This window comes from Physeter macrocephalus, chromosome 12, assembly GCF_002837175.3.
Source record: "Physeter macrocephalus isolate SW-GA chromosome 12, ASM283717v5, whole genome shotgun sequence".
NCBI classification, from domain to species: domain Eukaryota; kingdom Metazoa; phylum Chordata; class Mammalia; order Artiodactyla; family Physeteridae; genus Physeter; species Physeter macrocephalus.
This window is the reverse complement of record NC_041225.1, coordinates 77,118,201-77,137,967: the sequence shown is the minus strand read 5'-3', so window position 1 is coordinate 77,137,967 and position 19,767 is coordinate 77,118,201. Positions and strand designations below refer to the sequence as shown.

Genomic DNA, 19,767 nt, shown 5'->3' with positions numbered 1-19,767 from the left:
TTGATAATTACCTTACACGTGAATGGATTAATTGTTCCAACCAAAAGACATAGGCTCGCTGAATGGATACAAAAACAAGACCCATATATATGCTGTCTACAAGAGACCCACTTCAGACCCAGGGACACATACAGACTGAAAAGTGAGGGGATATAAAAAGATACTCCATGCAAATGGAAACCAAAAGATAGCTGGAGTAGCAACACTAATATCAGATAAAATAGACTTTAAAATAAAGAATGTTACAAGAGACAAGGAAGGACGCTACATAATGATGAAGGGATCAACCCAAGAAGAAGACATAACAATTATAAATATATATGCACCCAACACAGGAGCACCGCTATATAAAAGGCAACTGCTAACAGCTATAAAAGAGGAAATCAACAGTAACACAATAATAGTGGGGGACTTTAACACCTCACTTACACCAATGGATAGATCATCCAAACAGAAAATTAATAAGGAAACACAAGCTTTAAATGACACAATAAACCAGATAGATTTAATTGATATTTATGGGACATTCCATCCCAAAACAGCAGATTACACTTCCTTCTCAAGTGCACACAGAACATTCTCCAGGATAGATCACATCTTGGGTCACAAATCAAGCCTCAGTAAATTTAAGAAAAGTGAAATCATATCAAGCATCATTTCCGACCATAACACTATGAGATTAGAAATCAATTACAGGTGAAAAAATGTAAAAAACACAAACACAAGGGGGCTAAACAATTCATTACTAAAAAACCAAGAGATCACTGAAGAAATCAAAGAGGAAATCAAAAAATTCCTAGACAAAAATTACAACGAAAACATGCTGATCCAAAACCTATGAGATGCAGCAAAAGCAGTTACAAGAGGGAAGTTTATGGCAATATAAGCCTAGCTCAAGAAACATCTCAAATAAACAACCTAACCTTACACCTAAGCAACTAGAGAAAGAAGAACAAACAAAACCCAAAGTTAGTAGAAGGAAAGAAATCATAAAGATCAGAGCAGAAATAAAGGAAATAGAAATGAAGAAAACAACAGCATAAATCAATGAAATAAAGCTGGTTCTTTGAGAAGATAAAATTGATAAACCTTTAACCAGACTCATCAAGAAAAAAAAGGGAGAGGACTCAAATCAATGAAGTTAGAAATGAAAAAGGAGAAATTACAACTGACACTGCAGAAATATAAAGGATCATAAGAGACTACTACAAGCAACTCTATGCTAATAAAATGGACAACCTGGAAGAAATGGACAAATTCTTAGAAAGGTATAACCTTCCAAGACTGAACCAGGAAGAAACAGAAAATATGAACAGACCAATCACAAGTAATGAAATCGAAACTGTGATTAAAAATCATCCAACAAGCAAAAGTCCAGGACCAGATGGCTTCACAGGTGAATTCTATCAAACATTTAGAGAAGAGCTAACACCCATCCTTCTCAAACTCCTCCAAAAAACTGCAGAGGAAGGAAAACTCCCAAACTCATTCTATGAGGCCACCATCATCACCCTGATACCAAAACCAGACAAAGATACTACAAAAAAATAAAATTACAGACCAATATCATTGATGAATATGGATGCAAAAATCCTCAACAAAATACTAGCAAACAGAATCCAACAACACATTAAAAGGATCCTACACCATGATCAAATGGGATTTATCCCAGGGATGCAAGGATTCTTCAATATACACACATCAATGAATGCGATACACCATATTAACAAATTGAAGAATAAAAACCATATGATCATCTCAATAGATGCAGAAACAGCTTTTGACAAAATTCAACACCAGAAAACTACTAGAGCTAATCCCTGAATTTGGTAAAGTTGCAGGATACAAAATTAATGCACAGAAATCTCTTGCATTCGTATACACTAACAATGAAAGATCAGAAAGAGAAATTAAGGAAACAATCCCGTCCACCATTGCAACAAAAAGAATACAATACGTAGGAATAAACCTACCTAAGGAGGTAAAAGACCTGTACTCCGAAAACTATAAGACACTGATGAAAGAAATCAAAGGTGACACAAACAGATGGAGAGATATACCACATTCTTGGATTGAAAGAATCAATATTGTGAAAATGACTATACTACCCAAAGCAATCTACAGATTCAATGCTATCCCTATCAAATTACCAGTGGCATTTTTTACAGAATTAGAACAAAAAATCTTAAAATTTGTATGAGGACACAAAAGACCCCAAATAGCCAAAGCATTGTTGAGGGAAAAAAGTGGAGCTGGAGGAATCAGACTCCCTGACCTCATACTATACTACAAAGCTACAGTAATCAAGACAATATGGTACTGGCACAAAAGCAGAAATATAGATCAATGCTACAGGATACAAAGCCCAGAGATAAACCCACACACCTATGGTCAACTAATCTATGACACGGGAGGCAAGGATATAAAATGGAGAAAAGACAGTTTCTTCAATAAGTGGTGCTGGGAAAACTGGACAGCTACATGTAAAAGAATGAAATTAGAACACACCCTAACACCATACACACAAAAAAACTCAAAATGGCTTAGAGACCTAAATGTAGGACCAGACACTATAAAACTCTTAGAGGAAAACATAGGAAGAACACTCTTTGACATAAATCACAGCAAGATCTTTTTTGATCCACCTCCTAGAGTAATGGAAATAAAAACAAAAATAAACAAATGGGACCTAATGAAACTTAAAAGCTTTTGCAAAGCAAAGGAAACTACAAACAAGACGAAAAGACAGCCCTCAGAATGGGAGGAAATATTTGCAATGAATCAATGGACAAAGGATTAATCTGCAAAATATATAAACAGCTCATGTAGCTCAATATTAAAAAAACAAACAACCCAATCCAGAAATGGGCAGAAGACCTAAATAGACATTTCTCCAAAGAAGACATACAGATGGCCAAGAGGCACATGAAAAGCTGCTCACCATCACTAATTATTAGAGAAATGCAAATCAAAACTACAATGAAGTATCACCTCACACCAGTTAGAATGGACATCATCAGAAAATCTACAAACAACAAATGCTGGAGAGGGTGTGGAGAAATGAGACCCCTCTTGCCCTGTTGGTGGGAATGTAAATTGATACAGCCACTATGGAGAACAGTATGGAGGTTCCTTAAGAAAGTAAAAGTAGAATTACCATATAACCCAGCAATCCCACTACTGGGCATTTACCCAGAGAAAACCATATTCCAAAAAGACACATGCACCCCAGTGTTCATTGCAGCACTATTTACAATAGCCAGGTCATGGAAGCAACCTAAATGCCCATTGACAGATGAATGGATAAAGAAGATGTGCTACATATATACAATGGAATATTACTCAGCCATAAAAAGGAACGAAACTGGGTCATTTGTAGAGACATGGATGGATCTAAAGACTGTCACACAGTGTGAAGTAAGTCAGAAAGAGAAAAAACAAATATTATATATTAATGCATATATGTGGAACCTAGAAAAATGGTACAGATGAACCGGTTTGCAGGGCAGAAATAGAGATACAGATGTAGAGAACAAATATATGGACACCAAGTGGGGGAGAATGGCGGGAGTGGTGGTGGTGGTGGGATGAACTGGGAGATTGGGATTGACATATATACACTAATATGTACAAAATAAATAACTAATAAGAACCTGCTATATAAAAAAATAAGTTAAATAAAATTCAAAAATTTTTAAAAAAAGAATGAGAGAGAAGATAAATACTGCACTAGCTGTACTAGGTCATAAGACCATTAAAGAACTATTGGAAAGGCTGTAAAATGTACGATGAGAGATAACAGTTATAAAAGTTGAGGAAAAGAATATACAAACGTATTTAATTATTTGCAGCTTCAAAGCAGAACACATATCAGTTATAAAGGCGTTCAAAAGAAATACAACTCATGGACTTCCCTGGTGGCACAGTGATTAAGAATCCACTTGCCAATGCATCGAACACAGGTTCGAACCCTGGTCTGGGAAGATCCCACATGCCGTGGAGCAACTAAGCCCATGCACCACAACTCTTGAGCCTGGGCTCTAGAGCCAGCAGCCACAACTGCTGAGGCGCGTGTGCCTAGAGCCCGTGCTCCGCAACAAGAGAAGCCACCACAGTGAGAAGCCTGCCCACCGCAAAGGAGAGTGGCCCCCGCTCGCCGCAGCTAGAGAAAGCCCACGTGCAGCAACAAAGACCCAACGCAGCCAAAAATAAAAATAAAATAAATAATTAAATTTATAAAAAGAAAAGTAGTATCTTCTATCCATAATAAGGCAAAAACTGGAAACTTCTCAAATCCCCAACAACAGTTGAATGGATAAGCATATTGTGATATATTCAAACACTGGTGTACTCAGCAGGAGTTGGCAAATTTTTCCCATAAAGGGCATACAGTAAGTATTTTAGGCTTTGCCAATCATCCCGTCTCTATTGCAATTATTTAACCCTGCCCTTGTAGAGCAAAAGCAACCATACATTTTATTATGGACGCTGAAACTTGAATTTCATATAATTTTCGTGTGCCACAACAAATTCTTTTTCTTAAACCATTAAAAAAAGTAGAAACTATTCTTAGCTCACTGGCTGTACAAAGAGGCAGGGGACCAGATTTACCCTATGGGGCATAGTTTACTGACCCCTCCTCTACAGCAATAAGAATGAATGACTCTACAACTACATGCAATAATGCTGAATCTCATAAACATGTTGAGTGAAAGAAACCAGACACAAGAGTATGTACTATAAGATTCCATTTATATAAAGTTCATAAACAGTCAAAACTAAACTATGGTATTACAAGTTAGGAAAGTGCTTCCCTTGGAGGTGGGTGCCTAGTGACAGGAAGAGGGCATAAGGAGGGCTCCAGAGTGCTAGTAGTATCTGGTTTCTTGATCAGGGTGCTGGTTATATGGGTATGTTCAGTTTGTGAAAATTCATTAAGCTGCACACATGTGATTTGTGTACCTTTTTTATGTATGCTATATTCAATTAACAAGTGTCTGAAAATAAAATTTAAGTGTTCTTTCTAGGGAACTAGCTGAAAAGCCAGAAAAGATACAAAGATCCACTGACTTTAGGGACAGATAATTAAAGAGATCTAAAGAAGAGTACATCTCATGTATGATATATATATAGGAGTGGAATCCTCAATAGAAAAATTAAGTCACTTTATATCTCTATACCAAGAAATTTATTATATACCAAGCAAATCTGGATGGTAGAAAAATAACATACTAGGAGATTTCATTCTAAACATGAAATTTATATAAGATTAATATGTTAACATCTATCACCTTGATTTTAAGTAAAATCTAGTGGTTTTCTTAAAAGAAAATCAAAGATACTAATGATTTAAGATTCATTATCCCAGGGAAGTGTCTGTCATTGACTTTAATGGATCAAAAGAGATTATTAGAGGTGAAGAGGAGGAAGTACGTAAAACATGAATAAATTTTCTGCCACCATTCCTTTATGCACATATTCTTGTTTACTGTCAGGAAATCACACCCCCCTTCAGTGTAAGGTTCAGGAGGCAGGAAAATTGTCAGTTTGGTTCATTCATATTTCCAGTGCCAGGCACAGGACCTGGTACATAGCAGGTACTCAATAAATGTTTGTTTGAATAAACAAACATATTTTAAATAAATGATAAATGACTTGTAAATGTTTATTTCTTAAGTAATATATGCTCAGGAAAAACATAATGGAAATTTAAGGATTTCATAAATGGTAGCTTCTTTGTATAGAATAGGTCTATAGGGACTTCCCTGGTGGTCCAGTGGTAAAGAATCCACCTTCCAATGCAGGGGATGCGGGTTCGATCCCTGGTCAGGGAACTACGATCCCACATGCCAAGGGGAAACTAAGCCCATGAGCCACAACTACTGAGCTCGTGTACCTCAACTACAGAGCCCACGCGCTCTGGACCCCACACGCCACAATTAGAGAGAATCCCACGCGCTGCAATGAAAAGCCCACGCGTGGCAATGAAGATCCCACGTGCCGCAAGTAAGACCCGTCACAGCTGGAAGGAAGGAAGGAAGGAAGGAAGGAAGGGAGGGAGGGAGGGAGGAAGGAAGGAAGGAAGGGAGGAAGGAAGGAAGGAAGGGAGGAAGGAAGGAAGAACTCTACAGAAAATTGTGGAAGAAATCAGATGTCATGACAGAGAACAGTATCTTTCAGAGATAATCCCATACTGGCATATAAAAACATTAAATTTAATCATATATACAGTACACATAACACAACCCATACCAAAATTTCTACAATTTAGTATCATATGGCTTTTTTTTTAAAAAAGGAACTAGTTGAAAAACATAAATTTTTATTAAAGATGAACCATAATGGAAGTTAAAATTTATAAAAATTACATTCTAAGTTAAAACAAAGCCAAAAAAAGTAGGTGTTTTATTATGACCAAAACCCCCTGACTTTTTATCTTTCTGTAGTTTATAAGGATTATAAATTAGGATCCATTCTAGCAGAACACATTATTTATGCCTTTCTTAAGGCATTTACCATATAATACAGGATTCTTTAAAACATGGACTATCACATTCACCTTTGTGTACAGAGCAGGGTATAGCACATTAGGGACTCAATAAATACAGTGGTCCCTTGGTGTCCACAGATCACAGATGCTCAAGTTTCTTATATGAAATGGCATAATACAGTTGTCCTTCTGTATCCTCTGATGCAGAAGCCATGAATAAGCAGGACTGACTGTATTTGATAGGTAAATCAAAGATAGAAATTTTCTTTAAAAATATTCCTACTCAGGAACTCCTTCAACCCAAGTCAAGTTTTCAGACCTAGAATAGTTGCCTTGAGACAGGAGAACCAAAAAAAGGTCTTCAATTAATATGCATTTTACTCTAAATGAAGAAAGAAAGGAAAAAAACTTACAAAACACCTCATTACAGGTCATTTGAGCCTATTTACATAGTCTGCAAATTCTAGCTGGTAATCTGCAGTTGCTGCTTTATCATGTGATGTCCACTGACATAAAAAACATAACATCAAACAGTTGTTTGTCAATCCTTCAGAGAAGTAGGAATACATCTCATGAGTTATTATCTTAATTCCCAAAAGTGAGGGAGGGGAAAGACAGGGGTTGGGGATTAATAGGTACAAACTATTATGTATAAAATAAGTAAGTTACAGGATATATTGTACAACACAGGGAATATAGCCAAAATTTTATAATAACTATAAATAGAGTATAACCTTTAAAAATTGTGAATCACTATGTTGTACACCTGTAACTTATATAATACTGTACATCAACTATATCTCAGTTAAAAATATATTATAAAAATAAAATTAAATTTTTAAAAATCATCAATGAATTAACAAAATTTACTTACACAAAACCTAAAGAACTATAGCAAAAGGAATCTGTTTACAGAGCTTTAAGTTTTCCAGAAAATGACATTACTAAACTCAAAATATCAAACCAAATATTTAGACTTCTTTTGGATAAGAAATTCTTATTGTTGAGTAGCCAACTTTGTTTTCTGAACTAGAACAATTCAAGAGAAAGAACATTTTAAACATTACGTTGCTTCCAACATATCTTATCAGTGTTACTAGCAAGCCAATATTCTACTGCCATCTGAAGTAGAAAAAGAGAATTACTGCTTATAGTTAAGACAGAAGACAAATGAATCATGAAAATATGACAGAATAAGTCAAATGTTTTCAGTCTCTCCTATTCATGTCTCGTGATCTAAACATTTTAAGACCAGATATTTTGCATCCATTTTTTATACTCAAGTTAATTTCTTATTACTTAATATTTACTGTCCAAAACGTATACGGGTGAAGTTTGTTCTTAAACTGACTCAAGTATCAAAAAGATACTGCTTTACATACTTTTCTTCATTTGTAAAGAAAGGCCAATACCAGATTTTAAAATATCTTACACTGTAAAATCTTTTAACATTATATAATAAATCCAAAAACCCTACTGCAGAGACAAGAAAGCTCAATATTTAAAAGCATTATGGCTTTTTCACAACTGGCTTTTTCACTGCATATATGCCACAAGATGAATTTCAAAAGAGAAGCTGGTAAAACCATTCTTTGACAACAAGAACAAAATCGTGACCTCGAGTCATTTTGTAAACTTGATACCAGATTCACTTTTAAGCCCCTGCTTTTACCATAAGTACTTTCCACAAAAGTTTCCAGGTTATTGGGGCTTCCCTGGTGGCACACTGGTTAAGAATCCGCCTGCCAATGCAGGGGACACGGGTTCGAGCCCTGGTCCGAGAAGATCCCAGATGCTGCGGTGCAACTAAGCCCATGCACCACAACTACTGAGCCTGCGCCCTAGAGCCTACGAGCCACAACTACTGAAGCCTGCGCCACAACTACTGAAGACCATATGGCCTAGAGTCCTCGCGCTGCAACTACTGAGCCCACACGCCACAACTACTGAAGCCCACGTGCTCTAGGGCCCGTGTGCCGCAACTACTGAGCCAGTGTGCTGCAACTACTGAAACCTGCATGCCTAGAGCCTGTGCTCCACAATAAGAGAAGCCACCGCAATGAGATGCCCGCTCACCGCAACGAAGAGTAGCCCACACTCACCGCCACTAGAGAAAGACTGTGTGCAGCAGCGAAGACCTAACGCAGCCAGAAGAAAAAAATACGTATTAAAAAAAATAGAGTCAAATTTTTAAAAAGCCAAATGCAGAAAATTATGTATTGTATGCTCCCCCTTGTATTTTTTTTCCCCTCCTTGTATTTTAAAAAAGAGAGGAGAGGCTGGTGGTGATGGGGTTCTGGACATTCTACCCCAAATTATGGCACCTTGGCAGATTGAATATCTTAAGGTGAAGTAATTTAAGAAAAGGAAGAGGAGGAAAGTCACCCTGACCTCCTCATCAACCCTTCTCCCCAAAACAGGTCATAAAACCCTCATGTGAGAGGTGCCCTCACCATTCCCAGAGGAATGGAACGTCCATTCTTATCTCGCAAAACAAAGAAATGCCAAGAAGAAGCCTACAAACAGGCCTTGCTAAATTCCCTCAGTTTACTACAATTACTTCATACTCCTTAACCTATCCTATTTCTCCATGAACTGTCCACTCTTCATCAAACATATCATAAAATACTCAGGTCTGTTTCTTTGGGTTTTCATTTCCTTATGAAGGCTCCCTTGTCACATAAAACTTATATTAAACAAATTTGGACACTTCTCGGGGCTTCCCTGGTGGTGCAGTGGTTAAGAATCTGCCTGCCAATGCAGGGGACACGGGTTCGAGCCCTGGTCCGGGAAGATCCCACATGCCACGGAACAACTAAGCCCGTGTGCCACAGCTACTCAGCCTGTGCTCTAGAGCCCACAAGCCACAACTACGGAAGCCCACGCGCCTAGAGCCCGTGCTCTGCAACGAGAAGCCACTGCAATGAGAAGCCCGTGCACTGGAATGAAGAGTAGTCCCCGCTCACCGCAACTAGAGAAAGCCCACATACAGCAACGAAGGCAGCCAAAAATAATAAATAAATAAATTAAATTAATTTATTTAAAAAAAATTGTACACTTCTCTCCTGTCAATCTGTCTTTGTCAGTTTAAATTTCAGACCTGGCCAGGAATCCCAAGAGAGTCAAGGAAAAACTTCTTCCTCTCCTACATTGGCTAAATATAGGATATTGTCCATGTCAAAACAAAACTCTTGGAAATTAAAAACATGATCTAATGAAAAATTCAATTAAAAGGCTAGAAAGGGAATTTCCCTGGCGGCCCAGTGGTTAAGACTCCATGCTTCCACTGCGGGGGGCGTGGGTTCAATCCCTGGCCGGGGAACTAAGATCCTGTGTGATGTGTGGTGCAGCCAAAAAAGAAAAGGCTAGAAGGCAAAGTTGATAAATCTACCAAACAGTAGAAGAAAAAACAAATAAATGGAAAATAGAGAAAATAAAAGAAAATTTGAGGATTCAATCTAGAAGGTCTAACATTTGAAAAATCAGAGTGCTAGAAAGAGAATAGAGAAAAAAAGAGACAAGAAAATAACCAACCTGAATGTCCACTGACAGATGAATAGATAAAGAAGATATGGTACATGAAGATGATATGATACAATGGAATACTACTCAGCCATAAAAAAGAACGGAATGATGCCATTTGCATCAACATGGATGCAACTAGAGATTATCATACTAACTGAAGTAAGTCAGAAAGAGAAAGACAAATACCATATGATATCACTTATATGTAGCATCTAATATGACACAAATGAACCTATCTATGAAGCAGAAACACACTCATAGAGAACATATCTGTGGTTGGCAAGGGGGAGGGGAGGGGAGGTGGGGGAAGGATGGGCTGGGAGTTTGGGGTTAGTAGATGCAAACTATTACATATAGAATGGGTGGATAACAAGGTCCTACTGTATAGCACAGGGAACTATATTCAATGTCCTGGGATAAACCATAATGGAAAAGAATATAAAAGAATGTAGGGCTTCCCTGGTAGCGCAGTGGTTAAGAATCCGCCTGCCAATGCAGGGGACACGAGTTCGAGCCCTCGTCCAGGAAGATCCCACATGCTGCGGAGCAACTAAGCCCGTGCGCCACAACTACGAGCCTGTGCTCTAGAGCCCATGAGCCACAACTACTGGGCCCACGTGCCACAACTACTGAAGCCTGTGTGCCTAGAGCCTGTGCTCCACAACAAGAGAAGCCACCACAATGAGAAGCACGCGCACCGCAATGAAGAGCCCCAGCTCACCACAACTAGAGAAAGCCCGCGTGCAGCAACAAAGACCCAAAGCAGCCAAAAATAAAATAAATAAATTTATTTTTAAAAAATGTATATATATATACACACACACACACACACACACACATATGTATGTATGACTGAGTCACTTTGCTGTACAGCAGAAATTAACACAACACTGTAAAACAACTACACTTCAATTTAAAAAAAGAAAGAAAAAAGAAAATAAAGTAGAAATACAACTTCTTCCAGAACTAAAAGGTCATGAGTCTCCAGATTGAAAGGGAACACAGTAGCCCAAAGAATGAAATGAAAGAAAATCATACATCAATGACATTCGAGGAAATAAAGGATAAAGAGAAAATCCTAAAAGCTTCCAGAGAGAGAAAAAGGTCACATTCAATGAAACAATGCCTTCAAAACTGTGACTCAATTATTCACAACCTAGAAATATCTTCTCAGCCAAACTAGCAATTAAGTGTGAGACTAGAATAAATTAAGGAGCTACTTGAGAACATGCTTCAGGATCTGAGAAGAGGCTCAGTAAGTAAGCTGAGCCCCAGTGAGAAGATGGAGCTACTACAGCACACATCTTGGTCTGGTCAAGAGACACTGTGACAGCCAATACGGTCCCAAAGATCGAGGCAAGAAACTGAAAATGAGGTCCCAGAGCAGCCATATACTCACCCAGGAAAGACATTATCATGACTTTTATCAGCCATATTCATGAGAAACCTCAACCTTGGGACCAGGGCTAGACAACTAGGGGAAGTTAGTTCTGTGCTGTTTCTATCTTTTCTCTTTAGTCCACTATATCTAAAAAGTAAGACTGGGACTTCCCTGGTTTTCCAATGGTTAAGAACCCATCTTGCAATGAAGGGGACGCCAGTTCGATCCCTGGTTGGGGAACTAAGATCCCACATGCCACGGGGCAACTAAGCCCACGTGCCACAACTAGAGAGCCTGAGTGCCGCAACTACAGAGCCCACGCACTATGGACCCCATGCGCCACAACTAGAAAGGAGCCTGCACACCACAACAAAGAGCCCACATGCGACAACTAAGACCTGATGCAGCCAAAAAATTTTTAAAAGTAGGACTTTTCCCCCCTTTTCTCTTTCTTTGTTCATGCTGTCAAGTGGGCTAGGAGCTACTCTAAACTGCCTATAATTTACTTAAGTTGACACAGAGTACTCTGTGACTGCCTTTTCCAAATACCCCTAACCATTAGCTTAATGCCTATATTCTCCAGGAGCTATCTGATCCACTGGGGCAGGGACTATAGCTGTGATGTTTATTGCTGTATCCCAAGCATAGTGCATGGTATATAATTAAGATGCTTAGGGAAGCCAGGTGGTGCCCGGGTTGGGCACTCACCCCCACCCCCATCTCCCAGAGGCCACTGAATCCCATCAAGTCTAAATCTGTTGAAATTTCTTGTTGGCCAATGATCAACTCTTTCCAAGCTGAGTTTTCTTCACTGTTACACAGGCCTAAGTATCTGTACACTGTCTTTTGCTTTACATTTTAGGAGTCAGGTGAAGTAAATATAGAATATCTTCAATTAGTACCTCTAACAGAATTTCAATTATTTTTTAATACTTGCTGCTTAATGAAGATGTATTTACTACTGTCCACCACAGGCCAAGCACTTCGTGAGGTTCTGGAGGATTTGTAAAAAGGACAAACAAGATGTACTGAAAATTTTACTACACTGGAGGAGTTAAGTGAACCATTTAGTTGGTGATGTTCCTTTCATGGAGTTGCTTACCAGCTCTAATTTTAAATGAACACATTAAACACAATGGTGAAAATACCAATTAAAAAAGTCTACTCTCCATTAAAAAAATATGTATGCTTAATAAATATTTGTTGGATGAATAAATGTACAAAAATATTAATAATGGTCATGTCAGCAGATGATATTGTGTGTTTTTACACATTTCAAATTCCTATACTTTCTTTAATAAAGTTAAATAATATTTACAATACAAATTACTAAGAGAAAGCATATAGGTAGCTGAATGTTTACAAAATTAAAAATTAAATTAAATACAGCATACGTCACATGACCTATCCCCATTATAAGATATACAAAAACTGTATTACCACAGGTCTTTCCTTTCCAGTCAATCTAATTCTCAAAAAAGTTATAAATTTTCATAGCTTCAAGAGAAGAGACAAAACCAGGTATTTAAAATACAAATATTTCAGGACTTCCGTGGTGGCGCAGTGGTCAAGAATCTGCCTGCCAATGCAGGGGACATGGGTTCGATCCCTAGTCCGGGAAGATCCCACATGCCGCGAAGCAACTAAGCCCGTGCACCACAACTACTGAGCCTGCACTCTAGAGCCCACAAGCCACAATTACTGAGCCCGCATGCCACAACCACTGAAGCCTGCGCGCCTAGAGCCCGTGCTCCACAGTAAGAGAAGCCACCGCAGTGAGAAGCCCACGCACCACAATGAAGAGCAGCCCTGCACCGCAATGAAGAGTAGCCCCCGCTCGCCACAACTAGAGAAAGCCTGCGCACAGCAACGAAGACCCAACGCAGCCAAATATAAATAAATAAAATAAATAAATTTTAAAAATAAATAAAATAAAATAAATAAAATACAAATATTTCTTAGTCTTTTACTACTTTAAATCTTAATATATGTTACTGATATTATTTTCTCAAATAAATTTAAACCAGTTTTCATATGTTGACAGTAAAAACTTGATTCTCAAGTTTACATTAAATTTTATATTATTTTAAATTATATAATAAACAAAAATTTTACATCCTCTGAATATGAAGAAAAATTCCAAGTTCAAATTATAACCATGCTTTACCAAGAACACACACTGAGTACTACAGATTATTAAAGCTTATTTTTTATTTACCACAAACCTCATGAGCATAAAGAACAAACTAGTGAAATTCCTCAAGAGGACATAAGAGCAAATAATCCCTATTTCCTAAATATTCCTATTTTAGATTTGAGTCAAGTAACCAACTTATAATTTATATACAATATTGTTTGCAAATACCAAACATTATGAATTTAAGAACATTCTGAAACAGGGGTCGGCAAACTTTTTGTGTAAAGGTTCAGATAGTAAATATCCTAGGCTTTGAAGGCCACAAGATCCTTGTCACAACCACTCAACTCTGTTATTATAGTGGTGAAAGCTGTCATAGGCAAGATGTAAATGAATGAGCATGTGGCCATGTTCCAATAAAAATGTATTTATAAAAACGAGTTGCAGGCCAGATTCTCCCAGGGGCCAGAGTTCGCTGACCCCTGATTATACCTTCCAGAGTATTATACCTTCCAGCTCTCCCCATAGAGAAGTAGTGTAGGTCTTCTCTCTGTGCTTACCTTTTCAATGGCAATCTCCACATTTAAGCACTATCCATTCATTCACATTTTCTACAGATTTTTACTAAGTGCATATCACATGCCAGAAACAGCTTTAGGTGTTAGTGATAAAAAAGGAAAAAATAAAGTCCTGCCTTCTTAATGCTTACATTCTAATAGGGGAGTCAACAAATAAACAAGTTAATAAGTACAGAATTTCAGTTAGTGCTAAGTATGAAGATAAGCAAAGCAGGGCAAAAAGAGTGGGGAGGAAGGGTGAGGCTCTTTGTATAGATTAGGGAAGACCTCATAGGAAATCACTTTTAAGTAGAGAATGAATGAAGTAAATGAACAATCCATATGAATATCTGGGGGAAGAGCACTGCAGGCATATGGACAACTACCTGCAAAGGTCCTAAAGAAATTCAGAAAGCACCTACCAGGTTTAAATAAAGACAAGATTAGTGTGGCTGGAATAAGACAATGAGATCAGAGAAACAGGTAAGGGGGAGATCACAAGGACTTGAGGGCTATGGTAAAAGGACTGGATCTTATTTGAAGTTTGAGATGAAGCCATGAATATGGAATGGTTGAAAGCAAGAGAGTTAGTAGGTATGATGTATGTTTTAAAAAGATCACTGGTTTATTTGTCAATTATATCTCAATAAAGTTGGGGGAAAAAAGAGGTTCACTGGTAGCTGTGCTGAGAATAGACTAGGAGGCAGAAGTGGAATAGGAATGCCAATCCATAAGCTGTCGCATGTATTTGTAGACTTCTAAAACAGGATCTAGGGACTCCTCTGGTGGTCCAGTGGGTAAGACTCCACGCTCCCAATGCAGGGGGCCTGGGTTCAATCCCTGGTCGGGGAACTAGATCCCACAGGCATGCTGCAACTAAGAGTTCTCATGTTGCAACTAAAGATCCCGCATGCCGCAACAAAGATCCCGCGTGCTGCAACTAAGACCCGGCACAGCCTAAATAAATAAATAATAAATGAATAAATAAATAAATAAAAATAAATAAAATAGGATCTAAGCATTTTTAAAATTTAAATTATAGAGAAAATAGTATAAAATAAATAAGCAACAAGGATAGGTTGTACAGCACAAGGAAATACAGCCATTAGTTTGTAACAACTTTAAATGGAGTATAATCTATAAAAATATTGAATCGCTATGCTGCATACCTGAAACATATATTGTAAATCAACTATAGTTCAATTAAAATAAAAGAAGGAGGGCTTCCCTGGTGGCGCAGTGGTTAAGAATCTGCCTGCCAATGCAGGGGACGTGCGTTCGATCCCTGGTCTGGGAAGATCCCACATGCTGTGGAGCAACTAAGCCCGTGTGCCACAACTACTGAGCCTGTGCTCTAGAGCCCGTGAGCCACAACTACTGAAGCCTGTGCACCTAGAGCCTGTGTTCCACAACAAGAGAAGCCACCGCAATGAGAGGCCCACGCACTGCAACGAAGAGTAGCCCCTGCTCACTGCAACTAGAGAAAGACTGCGTGCCAGCAACGAGGACCCAATGCAGCCAAAAGTAAGATAAAATAAATTTTTTTAAAAAGGAAAAAAAAATTATAGAGGGAAAAAGAAATGGAAAAATTAACATTTAATTGACAAACTGAATAAAGAATTATATCAACAATAGACCAAAAAAATTCAATAGAATTTTCATCAAAAATTTTTGTTTAGGGACTTCCCTGGTGGTCCAGTGGGTAAGACTCTGCGCTCCCAATACAGGGGCCTGGGTTCGATCCCTGGTCAGGGAACTAGATACCGCATGTATGTCGCAACTAAAGAGCCTGCATGCCACAACTAAGACCCGGCGGAGCCTAAATAAATATTTTAAAAAATTTTTTTGTTTAACATGAGATTTCAGTGATGAAATATAATATCATCACCAACAGAGGGCAGTAGTGAATACAGAACGTAAGTGTACAAACTGTGATCCAGCTTCATAGTTAAAGATCCTTCTCTAGAATTCTAGTAAACTAGAATTAAGGAGCATACCTGCGAGGTTAATAGCAGGAGCAAGAAATAGAGAGTATGCAAACACATATCTATGAGAAGTTGAAATTACAAATGTGAGCAAAAATAAAAATTAGATAAAAACGGCAGAGCAGGACTTCCCCGGTGGACCAGTGGGTAAGACTCCTAGCTCCCAATGCAGGGGGCCTGGGTTCAATCCCTGGTTGGGGAATTAGATCCCACATGTATGCCGCAACTAAAAAGATCCCACATGCCACAACTAAAGATCCTTCATTCCGCAGCTAAAGATCCCACGTGCCGTGATCCCGTAATTAAAGATCACGCGTGCCCCAACTAAAACCTGGCACAGCCAAAATAAATAAATCAATATTTTTTTTTAAAAAAGGCAGAGTATTTCTATAGGATGTCATTTCCCTAACTAAACACACCACTCTCAATTCACTGATTTCACTGCTTCACAGGAGATACCAAAAAATAAAACTAAAGCAAGTGAACAGTCAGCTTCACGTATCTACAAGCAGATGAAGGGTTTGTCCTTTTGTGATCAACAGGCAAAGCTACAGAGGGTCAATGTCCCAGCCAAGTAGGGTAGAAAAGCTCCAGTTCAAGTGGAAAATAGGGACCAGTACAAATGTGAGCAATCAGTACACTACACCTGGGCAAGGAACGTGAAGATTAGAGGGAAAGGCTACAGCTCAGGAAGCACCTGAACTTGAAACACAGGCTATGAATAAATGAATGCAGGCAGCTGGCAATAAGGAGATTATTAATGTGTACCCACTGCCCATTCCCTGCCGGGAGTTACACATCCCTCCTTTCCTTTCCTCCTACCCCTGTTGTCCCTTTTCATTTTCACTCTTTATAGAACTTGATGTTCTATAGATGATTGAAAGGTATGGCCATCAAATGACAATTGAGGTACTGCTCCATTTTTATCCTCAGTTTTTTTCCCTTTGCTTAGACTCCTACATTTTTTTCTTTAGTATTTTTCCTCACTGTTTTATTCTAGCCTGCATGTTGAATTCAAGATTGTTGAGACTCCACAGACAAAAGAAAAAACTGTTTTGACCTGTGCTCTCATCAATAAGTAAAAACATATACCCTGCTCACTTCATACTCATTAGTACGACTACTATCAAAACACACACAAACACACACACAGAAAATAACTGGTAAGGATGTGAAGAAATTGGAATTCTTGTACACTGTTGGTGGGAATGTAAAATGACACAGCTGCTGTTGAAAACAGAACGGCAGTTCCTCAAAAAATTAAAAACAGAGTTACCATATGATCCAGCAATCCCACTTCTGGGTATATACCCAAAAGAATTGAAAGCAGGGTTTCAAAGCAGTATTTGTACACCCATGTTCATAGCAACGTTATTCACAATAGCTAAAACAAGGAAGCAACCTAAGTGTCCACTGACAGGTGAATGGATAAGCAAAATGTGGTATATACATACAATGGACTATTATTCAGCCTTAAAAAGTAAGGAATTTCTGACATATACCACAACATGGATGAACCTTAAAGACATTATGCTGAATGAAATAAGACAGTCACAATAAAAACAAATACTGTATGATTCCACTTATATGAGATACTTAGAGTAGTCAAAATCATAGAGACAGAAAGTAGAAGGGTGGGGGCTGGTGGGGGGTGGGGGAGTGGTTTATAGGGAGTCACTGTTTAATGGTAGAGTTTCAGTTTTACAAGATGAAAAGAGTTATAGATACAGATTGTGATGGATGCACAATATTATGAATGTATTTAATACCAATGAACTGTATACTTTAAAATGGTTAAGGTGATAAATTTATGTTTTATGTATTTTACCAAAATTTTTTAAATTGAAGGGAAAAAAAATACCCTGCTAAAAATGCAGGAGTAAAGGTTAGTAGGAATAAAAAAGTTGTTTCACTTTTTCTTGCCTCCTACACCAATACTCCACATTGGGTATGGCCATGCATTGGTCAAATTGGGCTATTCACCATTTCTTGAAGCTGCTCCACATTTTCCTGCCCCACCTCAGCTATTTTCTTAGCCTAAATGCCCTATGTGACTGCCGTTCATTTCAGTCTAAAATACTCTACACGTTCTGGTGTAGAGTGGTGGCGCAGTGGTTAAGAATCCTGGTGGCGCAGTGGTTAAGAATCCGCCTGCCAATGCAGGGGACACGGGTTCGAGCCCTGGTCCGGGAAGATCCTACATATCCCGGAGCAACTAAGCCCGTGCGCCACAACTACCGAGCCTGCGCACCACAAACACTGAAGCCGACGCGCCTAGAGCCCATGCTCCGCAACAAGAGAAGCCACCGCAGCGAGAAGCCCGCGCACCGCAACGAAGCGTAGCCCCCACTCGCCGCAACTAGAGAAAGCCTGCATGCAGCAACGAAGACCTAATGCAGCCTTAAATAAATAAATAATTATTGGGGGGGAAAAAACCAACAAAAATGGCATCTCCAAGAAATCTGCCAGAAGGAACTAATATCTCTTCTCTGTCCACAGTAATCCACTCAGACCTCTATTTCGAAATACTACAGCATCCTTGCATCATGTTTATTTGTGTATGTTCTCTTTTATTGCAGCTAGGCATTCCATCTCTGCTCAAAGCCTTTTTGTTTAAAAATCATGTTTGCTTTTCATGTTTCCATAAGAATTAGAGAGATGTTTTATCCCTCAGTGTTGCTTATAAGGTAAATGAAGATTGGAACTAGATGTTATCTTGAGCCCATAGTTTCAGCCCTAAGTCAAACAATCAAAGGCTATTTCCCTTGGTACCTCAGACCAGCAGCTGTGCAGAGGCTGTGCTGCCAGGCACAGGCAAATCTTCTATTCTACTCCCAATACCAAAAGAACCATGCTACTCAAAAACCACTCAGAAAACTTAAGTATTCTAGCCTCGGGTAGAGGACTGAGAATAGTGAGAGCAAGACCTAGATATTATTTAGCAATGTATTTTAAAGAAAATAAGAGAGTTTCTAGACAATCTTTTCTCACAGTATACTGCAATTTTTATCTCATAACAAAACAAAAGAATCAAAATATGGGCCACCTAGAGAGAAGTAGCCCCCAATATTTAGAAATCCTAAGACATTGCCTACACAAGTGCTGTTCTTACTTTTTGGCCTGCAGTCCCTTATCCTCATCCCCTGTAGACCTAGCAAACACTTCAGAAACTCAGGTAAGATGTCAAATTCTCTAGGAAACCTTTTCTGACCACTCAAAGGGTAATATTTGATGGGAATACAAGGTATTCACTATTGATTTATGGTATCAACTAAAGTTACTTAGAATGTCTAGAATCACATATGAGATATTACTCCTTACATTTCTATGAGACAATCCATTTACTTTCTGTGAAATAACTGCTTTGTTGTTTTTTTTCCAGATTCAAATCCTCTAAGCAAAAGCAGTTTTAAAGAAAGAAACATAGGGGACTTCCCTGGAGGTCCAGTGGTTAAGACTTCACCTTCTAATGGAGGGGGTGAGGGTTCCTGGTTGAGGAGCTAAGATCCCACATGCCTCATGGCCAAAAAACCAAAACATAAAACAGAAGCAATATTGTATCAAATTCATAACCATAATTCAAAAAGATACATGTACTACAATGTTCACTGCAGCACTATTTACAATAGCCAGGACATGGAAGCAACCTAAGTGTCCACTGACAGATGAATGGATAAAGAAGATGTGGCACA

The 19,767-nt window shown here is 38.5% G+C and overlaps 1 protein-coding gene across 3 annotated transcripts in view; it reads right to left on the bottom strand.

Moving 5' to 3' along the window:
- Positions 1-19,767, bottom strand: part of COMMD1 (copper metabolism domain containing 1) — a 190,290-nt gene that overhangs the window by 168,826 nt on the left and 1,697 nt on the right. The gene's annotated exons all lie outside the window — the stretch shown is intronic.